Source organism: Sapajus apella, unplaced genomic scaffold (assembly GCF_009761245.1).
Source record: "Sapajus apella isolate SASKATOON/1434 unplaced genomic scaffold, GSC_monkey_1.0 scaffold24, whole genome shotgun sequence".
In the NCBI taxonomy this organism is placed as follows: Eukaryota; Metazoa; Chordata; class Mammalia; order Primates; family Cebidae; genus Sapajus; species Sapajus apella.
In genome coordinates, this window is record NW_022436964.1 from 28,515,960 (window position 1) to 28,528,208 (window position 12,249).

At 37.2% G+C, this 12,249-nt stretch overlaps 1 long non-coding RNA gene across 1 annotated transcript; it reads right to left on the reverse strand.

Annotated features, from left to right (window-relative positions):
* Window positions 1-4,147: 4,147 nt before the first annotated feature.
* On the reverse strand, window positions 4,148-6,491 carry LOC116559738. The gene is made up of 3 exons (XR_004272596.1): window positions 6,355-6,491; window positions 5,346-5,413; window positions 4,148-4,543 (listed from the first exon to the last, which is right to left on the reverse strand). It is a non-coding gene; the product is annotated as an uncharacterized LOC116559738 (long non-coding RNA).
* Window positions 6,492-12,249: the final 5,758 nt, after the last annotated feature.

Sequence of the window (12,249 nt, forward strand, 5' to 3'; positions counted from 1 at the left end):
GTGAAATGGGGGCATTTGCAATAATGCACTTGAAAATACTGAAGCTCCAGAATCCCCTTAACTATCTGGATGCATAGAAGTGGCATATTCCTTCTTGTGAGAGACTATTGCTTATCATTGCTTGAAGTTAATGAAAAGTCCTCTGCCTTATAAAACAAAACATGATTGTCCCCAACTGCTCTCCTGGTCACCAGGTCTATAACTATTTCACAACAAAACTTATTAAGAAAATGTTGGCTTTCTAAGGGAAAGGGGACAGGACTTATATCCTATATAGAACTGCAGGATCTAGCTTAAATTCACTGTCATTAACTAAGGTATGTACAATTGAACTGGATACTGAGGGTGCTGGATCAAGTGAGTGGAATATAATGCATATTACACCAAAGACTACAGGAGACAGTGCTAATACTTTGCTAGGATAGCCCTTAGAAAACTTGGTGAAAGAGATGGCCTACATTAAGTGACTTACAAATGCTGAAATTGTTAAAGTAGATTGGGAGGAAGGACACAAACAGATCAAAAAGTTAGTTTGCAAGATTAAACAATATTACATAAGGCCAGAACACCCATAAACTGACAAAAAATGGATACTTTTATCAGAGAAATGAGGAATGTACAAATAGTGGGGAATAGTAGTTAGAAAAGCTTTCTCTCCTCTACAGGTCAGAGATCACAGCAGGAGTTAACATTTCAGAATTAAGTTCATGGAGAGCAAGGGGATGATAGAATAATAATAGAAGTCAGATGGCAGATCTTAATTCTAGAAAGAAGAGTTGTGAAATTAATATAAGTGGCAAAGCTAGAGTGGCAAAGAGACATGTCTCCACACAAATATGAAGATGGTTAATTAAAAACTTGAGTTGATAGGGACATATATATATGCATATACACATATTAGACCCTGTCTCTATAGGAAGCTGCATAGCAGAGACAGGGTCTCACTATGTTTCCCAGGCTGATCACAAACTCCTGGGCTCAAATGGCCTCCAAAGTGCTGGGAATATAGGTATGACCCCGGCACCCAGTCTATCACTCCTTTTCTACTTTCTGAAAGTGTATGACTTTATTTCTTCAGTGTTTGACAGATTCACCAGTGAAGCCATCTGGACCTAGAGTTCTCTTCACAGGAACAGTTTTGATTACTAATTACTGAATAGATTTAGAAAAATTCATAATTTTTACCTTTTTTTAGTGATCCTTGGTAGTTTGTGTCACTCAAATGAGGTATCAATTTTAGCTAAATTGCCAAATTTATGTGCATCAAGTTTTTCACAATAACATTATACTTTTATTACCTATAAAATATCTAGTGATATCACATCTCTCATTCCTGTCATTCATCAGTTGCCTTCTTTCTCTTTTTCCATTAATCTCACCAGAAGTTTATTAGTCTTTTACAGATCTAACTTCTGATTTTATTAGTTATCTCTCTTTTATTTTTCTCATTCATTAATATTTGTTCTCATCTTTAATATTTATATTTATCTACATACCTTGGATTTAATTTGCTTTTTAAAAAAATTTTTCCATGATGGAAGCTTAAATGATTTTAAATTGTTCTTCTTTCCTAATATCATTTACGGATACAAATTTTCCTCAAAGCACAACTTTAATGTCATTCTACTAATTTTTATAAGTTTTTAAATTTTATTTTGGCTTAAAATATTTTTCTCACTTTTCTTATGACTTCTCCTTTGATGCATAGATTACTTAATGTGTCTGAAATTTGCAAATATTTGAGAAATATTTTAGGCTGAATAGCCCCCAATGATATCTGCATAATAATCCCTGGAAACTGTGAATGTTACCTTACATGGCAAAAAAGACCTTGCAAGTATAAAATTAAGGGTTTTAGATGGGAAGGTTATCCAGTATTACCTGGGTATATTCTAACTGTAATCTCAAGGGTTTTATAAAACGAAAACAAAGGGAGACTTGAATACTTAAAAGAAGACAATGAGACAACAGAAATAGATTTTTGAGTGATGTGGCCACAAGCTGAGGGATGCTAGCAGCCACTAGCTGGTATGAGAGACAATAGTTTCTTTGTCTGGAGTCTCCAGAAGAAGCCAGCCTTATCAACACCTTGATTTTATACTCATAAGACTCATTTTGTATTTCTGACCTACAGAACTGTATGAAAATTATTTGCTGTTTTTAAAGCAAGTTTATGATAATTTGTTTTACAGAAGCAATAGGAAACTAATAGTGGAATTTTACCAGATACCTTTCAGTTATTAATTTCTAATTTGCAATTTTAGTCTAATTATATATGCTGTAAGATTTAAGTATTTCAAAATGTATTGAAATCTATTTTAGGAGCAAAAATATGATTTATTTTGGTGAATATATGTCAGTATCAATGCATGAGACAGAATTCACACATATCTGCTTTCAAACATTGTATTATATATCTAAAAAAGTCTTTTATATCTGGGTTTGGATTTCTTTGTTCTTATTGTGCTTAGGTTTAGCTAAACTTCTTGGACCTCTAAATCAATGTGTTTTTAAAATAATATTTGGAAAATTTTTACTCATTATATGCTTGATTTTTATTCTTTTTCTTACGGAATTCCAATTGCATGTATATTAGGCCATTTGCTGTACTTCAACAGGTCCTTGAGCCTTTAATCACTTCTCTTCAATATTTTTCCACTCTCTGTTCTTCACTTTGAACAACGTCTATTGACGTTTTAGAGTTCACTAACCTTTACTTCAGCCAACAGCACTATTTATTCCTGCAGGGATTTTTAAATTCAATTATTTAACCCATCTGTAATTTATTTTGCTTTCAGGGCTAAAGAAGGAAACAATCTTCTAAATATTTTATCTTCCTTGATGGCTGGTTATCTCAAGGCAATTTATTGAATTAGACATTAGTTTTCAAATAGAGCTCCACAAAAATCTAGGTGACACTCTCTTTCTCTAGAGTCTATGCATTGCTTCAATGATTTCAAATGTACATTTCTGATCATGTCATTTCCCAAAAATTAACAGTATTGTAAACAAAACTCATTTGCACAATTTGGGCATTAAATGCCTTTTATCTAGGGGAATAAATAGTAATTGCAGTCCCCAAGCTAAAGTCTTATATGGTTATCTTGCAAAAATGGTGTCCTTTGTTTCTTCTGTAAATAGAGAAATTGCATACAGCTGAAAAGACTGAAGTTTTTAAGAAACCCAGGCTAATTTTTTATGCAGCTCAATTTTGCCAAAATATATCTTAATAAGTATTCTTTTTATCAGCCATTTAATTTTATCACAAATTTTATTTATTTATAACACTAAATTTTCTTCACATATGATTTTTAGAGTATTATTTATGTAACATGGTATATATTCATCATCACTATTCCTTCCCAAAAAAGGGAATAAATAAATAAAGATGGAACTTTAATTCTTTCTTTTCTGCCAATGTTATTGAACCAGAAGTTTCTACCTCCAAAATCAATTCTTAAATTCAGGCTTTTGTCTTTCCTCAACTTGTCGTCCTCAACTTGTCGTGTGTGTGTGTGTGTGTGTGTGTGTGTGTGCGTGTGTGTGTGTGTGTGTGTGTGTGTGTGTGTGTGTAGGGGGATGTATATATCTGTATGAGAGAGAAACAGAGAGAGATAGAATGATAGGGTTTTTTAATGAGAGAAAAGTTGTGGTCAGTCTTATGTATTAAAAAAAAACTTTTAATAAACTAAAATCATAATAGGTTTTGAAGCACTACTCAACAGTACCACCTGCAGGGGTCAGTAATAACATGTTTTTTCTTGAGCCTGGCACCCTTTTCTATTAACTGTTCAAGGGAAATATATACATACCATAGGGTAAATGGAAAATAAATTGCTATACTATTTTTAGCTTAATATTGGTAATCATAAATGCAGAACTTTCTAAAATTTGTGACTTATATACAAGGACTAAGTGAAGCTTCATTTTCTCCCTACAACCAAACTTTAATATTACCACAAAACAGGCAACAAGTCAAAGACATGACCGAGTTATGATATACTCAATGGATAAAAACATGAAGACTAAAGAGCAGTGTTGCAAGGATTTAGGCAAGGCATTCCTTTGTAAATTTGACACAGTGGAGATGCAAAGCAAAAGTTAAACAAAAAAAGCTTTTTGGAATTGCTCAGAGGTAGGACCTGTGTCCTTTTACAAAAATAATTTTATGCAGTATAATAAGATTCTCTTTTACACCACTTTAAATCTCCTTTTCCCCCCTTCTTTTTCCAGCCACTGCTGCAGGGAACAGCTCCAAAGCTTGGATCAATTTTACACAAGTGCAAATTGTCAGTACCTTTACCTCGGGCTCAAATCATGTAACCTTTACATGTACCCTAGGGCTCCTCACACTGTTTCTCACCGGGTTTATTTTGCACTGGCTTAGTGGAATGTCTGCCTAAACTGTTCAGAACTCACGTGAAAGTTTGTGAAAGTTAATATTCATGTGATTACCTTGACGAATGGAGGATGGAAATCACTGGATAAATGCTTTCTCTTCTCTTCCCCGAGGGAGACAATTTGAGGTCCACTTCATAGAATTCTGCAGAAAGGTACACTGGATCAAGAACTAGTCATTCATGCTGTCAGACAAGTTGATAATGCATTTCTCCAAATTGGCGGAGTTTTTTTCCTCCCAGTTACTCTCCTCCCTGTACTTCACTCCTAATCTGTGGAAACATATTCTCACATGAAATACTTATATATTATTTTCATCTCACGCTCTGCTTCAAAAGTGAAACCCAGCCTAAGTAAATAGAAGAAGAAAAACTCAGTGGTGGTACCCTTTAATTTATCATCACCGCATACTCTAGAAAATAACCTGAGTCCATTAGATTAGCACCTTGCCTCAAACAAACAAACAAACAAAAAGCAAGAAGAAGATGGAGAAATAAGCAAATTCTTCCTCTTCATTCGTAAATGACTGTCAAGAAACCTAAAGTTTGGTGGAAGTAAAAATCTACTTCAAAAAAGTCAAAGAAATGAATCATTAAGATATGTAATATTAGGTACTGCAAAAGTGTTCTGGGAAAAGGGAGGCTGACAGGATTCTTACTGGAGAAGGCCTCATGACACAGGGGTCGGGTGTGTCTTAAAAATGGTTTATATGAACAGCAACTGTAAGTTATTCTAGGAATGGAATTTAGAATGGGTAAATGGGAGCATTTTATGCATAGTTGAAGAAATGTGCATGATGAGTGAATGGTAGGATTGAATCGGAGAAGTAGGGTAGTAGTCAAGTTGATTTGCGCTTCATTTCCTTCTGTAGGCAATCTGCCCTTCCTTCCACATCTCTCCACCAGTTATGAGCATGCATGTTTTCTGCATAAATTTGATTCACTTACCTGCTTCTGGATTCTTGGTTTTCACCACCCATGAAGACTTCTGTCTTTGGTTATTATCTGGCTTCTTTCTAGGATCCATACATTTTCATGGTTTTAGCATATGTAAAGCTTTGCCACAGATGCTTTAATTCACCACCACATACAAATTTTACTGCCTGAGCCAAGACTGTCCCTTCCTAAGACAGGAAAAGACAGAGTTAGAAATGTAGGGTGGAATCAAGTTTGTAAAGAGTCTCTGGCAAATGGGAAGAGGTTGGACATTATCACTCAAGTATAGGTTCAATTTCTGGTTCCAATTTAAACATCAAGTCCAACTCCTTTTATATTATAGCTTCCTAGGACTTAACAGATGCTTAAGGCAAGAATAAGAATAAAGAGATTCAAGACTGGCTGGACACACTGGCTCACACCTGTAATCCTAACACTTTGGGAGTCCAATGCTGGAAGATCACTTGAGGTCAGGAGTTTGAGACCAGCCTGGTGAACATGGCAAAAACCCATCTCTTATAATAATAATAATAATAATAATAATAATAAAAACAGAACAAATCAAAAATACAAAAATTAGCTGGACACAGTGGCTCACACCTGTAGTCCCAGCACTTTGGAAGGTCAACGCAGGCAAATCACTTGAGGTCAGGAGTTCAAGACCAGCCTGGCCAACATGGCGAAATCCCTCTCTACTGAAAAAAAAAGAAGTACAAAAATTAGCTGGGTATGGTGGCACATGCCTGTAATCCCAGCTACTTGGGTGGCTGAGGCATGAAAATCACTTGAAGCCAGGAAGCAGAGGTTGCTTATTCACTATCACAAGAACAGCATGGGAAAGATGTGCCCCATGATTCAATTACCTCCCACGAGGTCCCTCCCACAGTATGTGGAAATTCAAGATGAGATTTGGGTACAGACACAGCCAAAGCATATCATTCCACTCCTAGCCCCTTTCAAATCTCATGTCCTCACATTTCAAAACTAGTAATGCTTTCTCAACAGTCTTCCAACAGCTTACCTCATTTCAGCATTAATTCAACAGTCCATGGTCCAGTCTGATCCAAGACAATGCAAGTCCTTTCAACCTATGAGCCTGTAAAATCAAAAGCAAGTTAGTTACTTCCTAGATACAATGAGGGTACAGGCATTAGATAAATACAGCCATTCCGAATGGGAGAAATTGACCAAAACCAAGGGGTTACAGGCACTATGCAAGTCCAAAATCCAGCAGGGCGGTCAAATCTTAAAGTTCCAAAATGATTCCCTTTCACCCCATGTCTCACATCCAAGTCAAGCTGATGCAACAGGTGGGTTTCTGTGGTCTTGGCCAGCTCCACCCCTGTGGCTTTGCAGGTACAGCCTCCCTCCTGGCTGCTTTCACAGGCTGGCACTGTCTGTGACTTTTCCAGGTACATCGTGCAAGCTGTCAGGTGGATCTATCATTCTGGGGTCTGGAGGATAGTGGCCCTCTTCTCACAGCTCCACTAGATGGTACCCCACTAAGGACTCTGTGTGGGAGTGCGTACCCCACATTTTCCTTCTGCATTGCCTTAGCAGAGTTTCTCCATGAGGGACCCACCCTTGCAACAAACTTCTGCCTGGGCATCCAGTCATTTCCATACATCTTCTGAAATCTAGGTGGAGGTTCCCAAACCTCAATTCTTGACTTCTGTGCACCTGCAGGCTCAACACTATGTGGAAGCTGCCAAGGCTTAGGGCTTGTACCCTCTAAAGCAACAGACAAAGCTGTACCTTGGCTCTTTTAATTCATGGCAGGAATGTCTGGGATACAGGGTAGCTAGTCCCTATGCTGCATACAGCAGAAGGACCCTGAGCCCAGCCTATGAAACCATTTTTTCCTCCTAAACCTCTGGGCCTGTGATGGAAGGGGTTCCTGTAGAGATGGCTGACATGCCCTGGAGACATTTTTCCCCATTTTCCTGGAGATTAACATTCAGCTCCTCATTACTTATGCAAATTTATGCAACTGGCTTAAATTTCTCCTCAGAAAATGGGATTTTCTTTTCTATCACATTGTCAGGCTGCAAATTTTCCAAATTTTTATGCTCTGCTTCCCTTATGAAATTGAGTGCCTTTAACAGTACTCAACTCACCTCTTGAATGCTTTGCTACTTAGAAGTTTCTTCCACCAAATACCCTAAAATATCTCTCTCAAGGTCAAAGTTCCACAAATCTCTAGGGCAGGGGAAAAATGCTGCCAGTCTCTTTGCTAAACCATAACAAGAGTTACCTTTTCTACATTTCCAACAAGTTCCTCATCTAAGACTGCCTCAGCCTGGACCTTATTGTTCATATCACTATCAGCATTTTTGTCAAAGCCATTCAATAAGTCTCTAGGAAGTTCCAAATGTTCCCACATTTTCCTTTTCCCTTTTCCTTTTTCTGAGCCCTCCAAACTGTTCCAGCCCTGCCTATTACACAGTTCCAAAGTCTTTTCCATATTTTTGGGTATCTTTTCAGCAATGCCCCATTCTACTGGTGCCAATTTACTGTAGTAGTCCATTTTCACACTCCTGATAAAGACACACCCAAGACTGGGCAATTTACCCAAGAAATTTTTACTGGACTTACAGTTCCCTGTGGCTGAGGAGGCCTTACAATCATGGTGGAAGATAAAAGGCATGTCTCACATGGTTGCAGACAAAAGAACTTGTGCAGAGACGTTCCCTATTTTAAAGCTGTTCAGATCTCATGAGACTTACTATAGCTAGTACAGCACAGGAAAGACCTGCACCCATGATTCAGTTACCTCCCACCAGGTCCCTCCCACAACATGTGGAAATTCAAGATGAGATCTGGGTAGGGACATAGTCAAATCATATCAGCATATGACAGGGCAAGAGAGGGAGAAAGGAGAAAGAGGGAGAAAGGTGACATGTTGTTTTAAACAACCAGATCTCATGTGAACCAGAGAAAGAACTCCTCATTATTCCAAGGGCAGCACCAAAGCATTCATGAGCAACCCACCCCCATGACACAAACACCTCCCACCAGACCCCACACCTCCAACATTGAGGATTACACTTCAACATGAGATTTAGAGGGGACAAACATCCAAACCATATCAGTGAGAGAAAAAAAAATCATGATTCTTAGGTTTCTGCTTTGGGCAAATGGATATCTTTTGGAAAGGAAAGTGGGAAATAAAATGTGAAGCTTTATAATCTAGCTTCTAGTACTCATCTGTTTGGCGACATTTTGTGATCTCTAAGCTTCACTCACTCTGGACCCCAAATATTTTCTAATTATAGCACATGGCAAAAGACTCAGATTCTGGATTCAGCCTGTGTGAAAATTCTGATTCTAACACTTTTTAGTTGTTTGACAAAAATGTTTAATTTCTTTGTGCCTCAGTTTTTCTTTTAACCTGTGAAGTGGTGATAATAATTACACCCAACTAATTGGGTTGTTGTGAGGAATAAAAGACTTCTTACATGGAAAATAAGTGAAGCAGTGTCCAGCCCACAATAAATACTCAGGAAGTATCAACCATTAACACCTAGATTTCTTTTCTTTTTTTTTTTTTAAAAAAAAAGACAATTTATTTGCCAGTCAAAATCTTATAAAACTCAGCCCAGCCAGAATAGTGCCAGTCACTTTGTTTGATAAGAGGATTAAAACAGACAGGCTGAAAATAAAATTCATTGTATTTTGATTTTGTTAAATGTAGTTAACAATTTTATTTTTTATATATAAATACCTATACATTTGGAATTTTAAATGTCACTTTCAAGCATTAATTCTTCAAAACAGAATGTACCGATTATCAGGTAGGAAAAGATAACATAGCAGTAAGGATGCCCCATTTCCAATCTTAAGGGACACAACTCCAGTGGATCCCAACGTGAGTCATGCTACGCATAGGCTGTGCAGCTAAACAAGGAGGTTAGTGAATAGATTGATAAAAAGAGGAGGACCTGGCATCTTATGACACATGGCAGCTTCCATCCAAATAATGTCAGCATAAACAGAACTCCTTGTTTCTCATGCTTAGCGCATGAACTATATGAGTAATAGCTAAGTAGCTCCTGTTTTCTTTGAAAACTGTCAATCAATTGGAATTAAAACTATTGTTATTTTAAGTTAAAAAAAAACCAATCTGAACATGTTTTTCCTGCATCAAAAGCTTGAATTATTCATTTTATGTTTAGATTCTCCAGGATACTTTCTTAGGATAACTTTTAGAATATGAATTTATAAATGAATATTAGGATATAAAACCAAGAAATTGAAAATATTAACAAATCATTGCAAGCAAGAAGTGTCAACTACTAATAATCATAAGAAAACTACAAAGAAATATGGGGTTACTGTTGTTTGTCATCTTCTTTTTAAATTGCCTCATAAACAATATGTAAATGTGCTAAAGCTCCTTTAAAAATGTTTTGTTGGGAGAAGATACTCCAATGCAGAGCATATAGTTAGAATTTATCTCTTGAAAGTATGAATTTTGTATAGCTCAGGGACCATCCTGTCACAGTTTGCACCAATTTTGTTCCCTTAGACAGGCTTATTTCTGTCTGAATTTGCTAGAAGGTATGTCAGCACAATGAAAAATAAATAATAAAAAAGAATTAGATGAAGACAAAAGCAGTTATTTCTAGTCTCCATTGCCTTCCCAGGAGAATATATCCCAATAATTGGAGGCTCCATTGTTTTGTGAAAGTACAATAGGTGAAATGATGAAAGATTTGAGAAGCCAGTGTGAGGAAATACATAGGTCATTTATGTACATCATAGGTGTACATAAAGAAGAAAGCAAGCTAGAATATAAAATCAGACCCATGTAGAGACACAAGACTTTGGGCAGAACAGAAATGTCTCATGGTGACAATTTATAATAATTAAATTAAATTATTTAATAAAGTAATTTTTGCTGTGTGATGTAAAATGTAAACTATTTTCTTCACTTCCCTCCAAAAGATTCTGTAAAATATGCAGTAATCATATATGTTTGGTGGACTGGATTTGCAACAAAGCCCTTGTCTTTTCTGAAGATGAGTATAAAAGAAAAGTCAAACAAAAACCAAGGCTGTCAGAAGAGACCATCACACAGAAAGATTGTACCAACAAAAGATAGACCAAAGGACTCTGAAATTATGGGAGGAAAATTAAACAGAGCTTTTTCCATTGTCATGTATCAGAAAACGTTAATATTTTCTAGAATGGCCTTTTATTCCACATTTTTAAAAATGAGATTTCATTAAAAAAAAAAAAAAACAACAACTGGATATTAGGCTAGGCACAGTGGCTCAATCCTGTAATCCTAACACTTTAGGAGACTGAGGTGGATGGATCACAAGGTCAGGCGTTCGAGACCAGTCTGGCCAACACAGTAAAACCCAGTCTCTACTAAAAATACAAAAACTTAGCTGGTCGTGGTGGCAGGAGCCTGTAATTTCAGCTACTCCTGAGACTGAGGCAGGAGAATCACCTGAATCTGGGAGGCAAATGTTGCAGTGAGCTGAGATCGCACCACTGCACTACAGCCTTGGCGACAGTGTAAGACCCTGTCTCAAAATAAATAAATAAATAAATAAATAATAAAATAAAATAAACGATATTAGTAATTGCTTAAGCAGAGAACATATTTGTATGAAATAGAACAGTTGTAATTCAGTAGATGTTTGGAATTATCATTGAACACAAAAGAAACAGAAACCATTGTGTGAAGGAATATACAGCTGTGCATTTCAATGACAGGCTATTTTCCTATGATACGTTGGCAGCTGAAAGACAGGGATATGCAGGAGCTCTAGGAAGAGTACCTAGATGGCAATTTCCCCTTAGGTTACAAGCCAAAGTAGTTTATTTATTTGTTTTTTGGCCTAGATTCACTGGGTACTGAGAAAGGTCAACATGTTAAAGCAATGTATTCAAACATTTAAAACATTTGAAATAGCCTGGGCACTGGGGAGTCATTCTAATTGCTGCTTTAAATATCATTTGGGAAGGTCAAAAGGAGAGCCTACAGACGGACCACATTGGAGGGATAACCTCTGCCCGGCAGGCTGCAGGGCTACAAATCCCAGGGAAGCTCCAGGAATGGGGTCGGCTGCAATCTGCTGCCAGCCGGATCCTGTGCAGCCCACAGGGGAACATACCCAGAGAAGGACGAGCAGAACATGGCTGCCTAACAGATGGCACTGAAACCTGCCGCCTCTGGTGAGGGAAAAATCTGCCAAAACCAGGTGTTTCACAGGTTTTCTACTTTTTTTTCTTTCTCTTTTCTTATTTTATTTTTGGAATTTCTCTGTATGGGTCTATTCCAAAAGTTTCCATAGAAGCATTGGTGTCTAGGAGTTTTCTAAGGAAACAAGACTTTTTTTTAAGCATAGAGATTTTGAAAGCAGCTTTTGGGGACCACCCATACATACCCCATAATGAGAGTCCTTTAATCAGGTCATTTCTAGGCACAACATGAGCATAAGTGGAAATTTAACTGTTCTTATCAGTTCTCATAGGAGAAGTGACTAAACTAAACAGATTGCTTCATTGGTGAAAGCTGTGTCAGCAGCCTTAGAATACTCAGATTATTCCTATTAGTAATCTTGCATGTATGTTCAGCACGCCTTCTTTGCTCTGTTAAATGAAGCTGGCGGTGGTGGGATTGGAGATCTTCAAACAGAAAGGATCCAGAAATGCATGCTTCTGTTCATGGTAAAAGATGATAGGGAAGCAAAAGGCAATTAGTGAAGCCTGCTTCATGCAGTGACAGTTGGGAACACAGGACGATTCTACATCTATTTTAAATCAATGCTGCTTTGGCTCATGGGAAAAGAAAGTATGGGTCTCATGATTCAAAACCCAGTACATCTACTGAGAGTCACATTTCATTAGGAGGAGGAGGCCACTCTTCCTCAACATTTTACACTCCCTCGTCTTAGAGAAA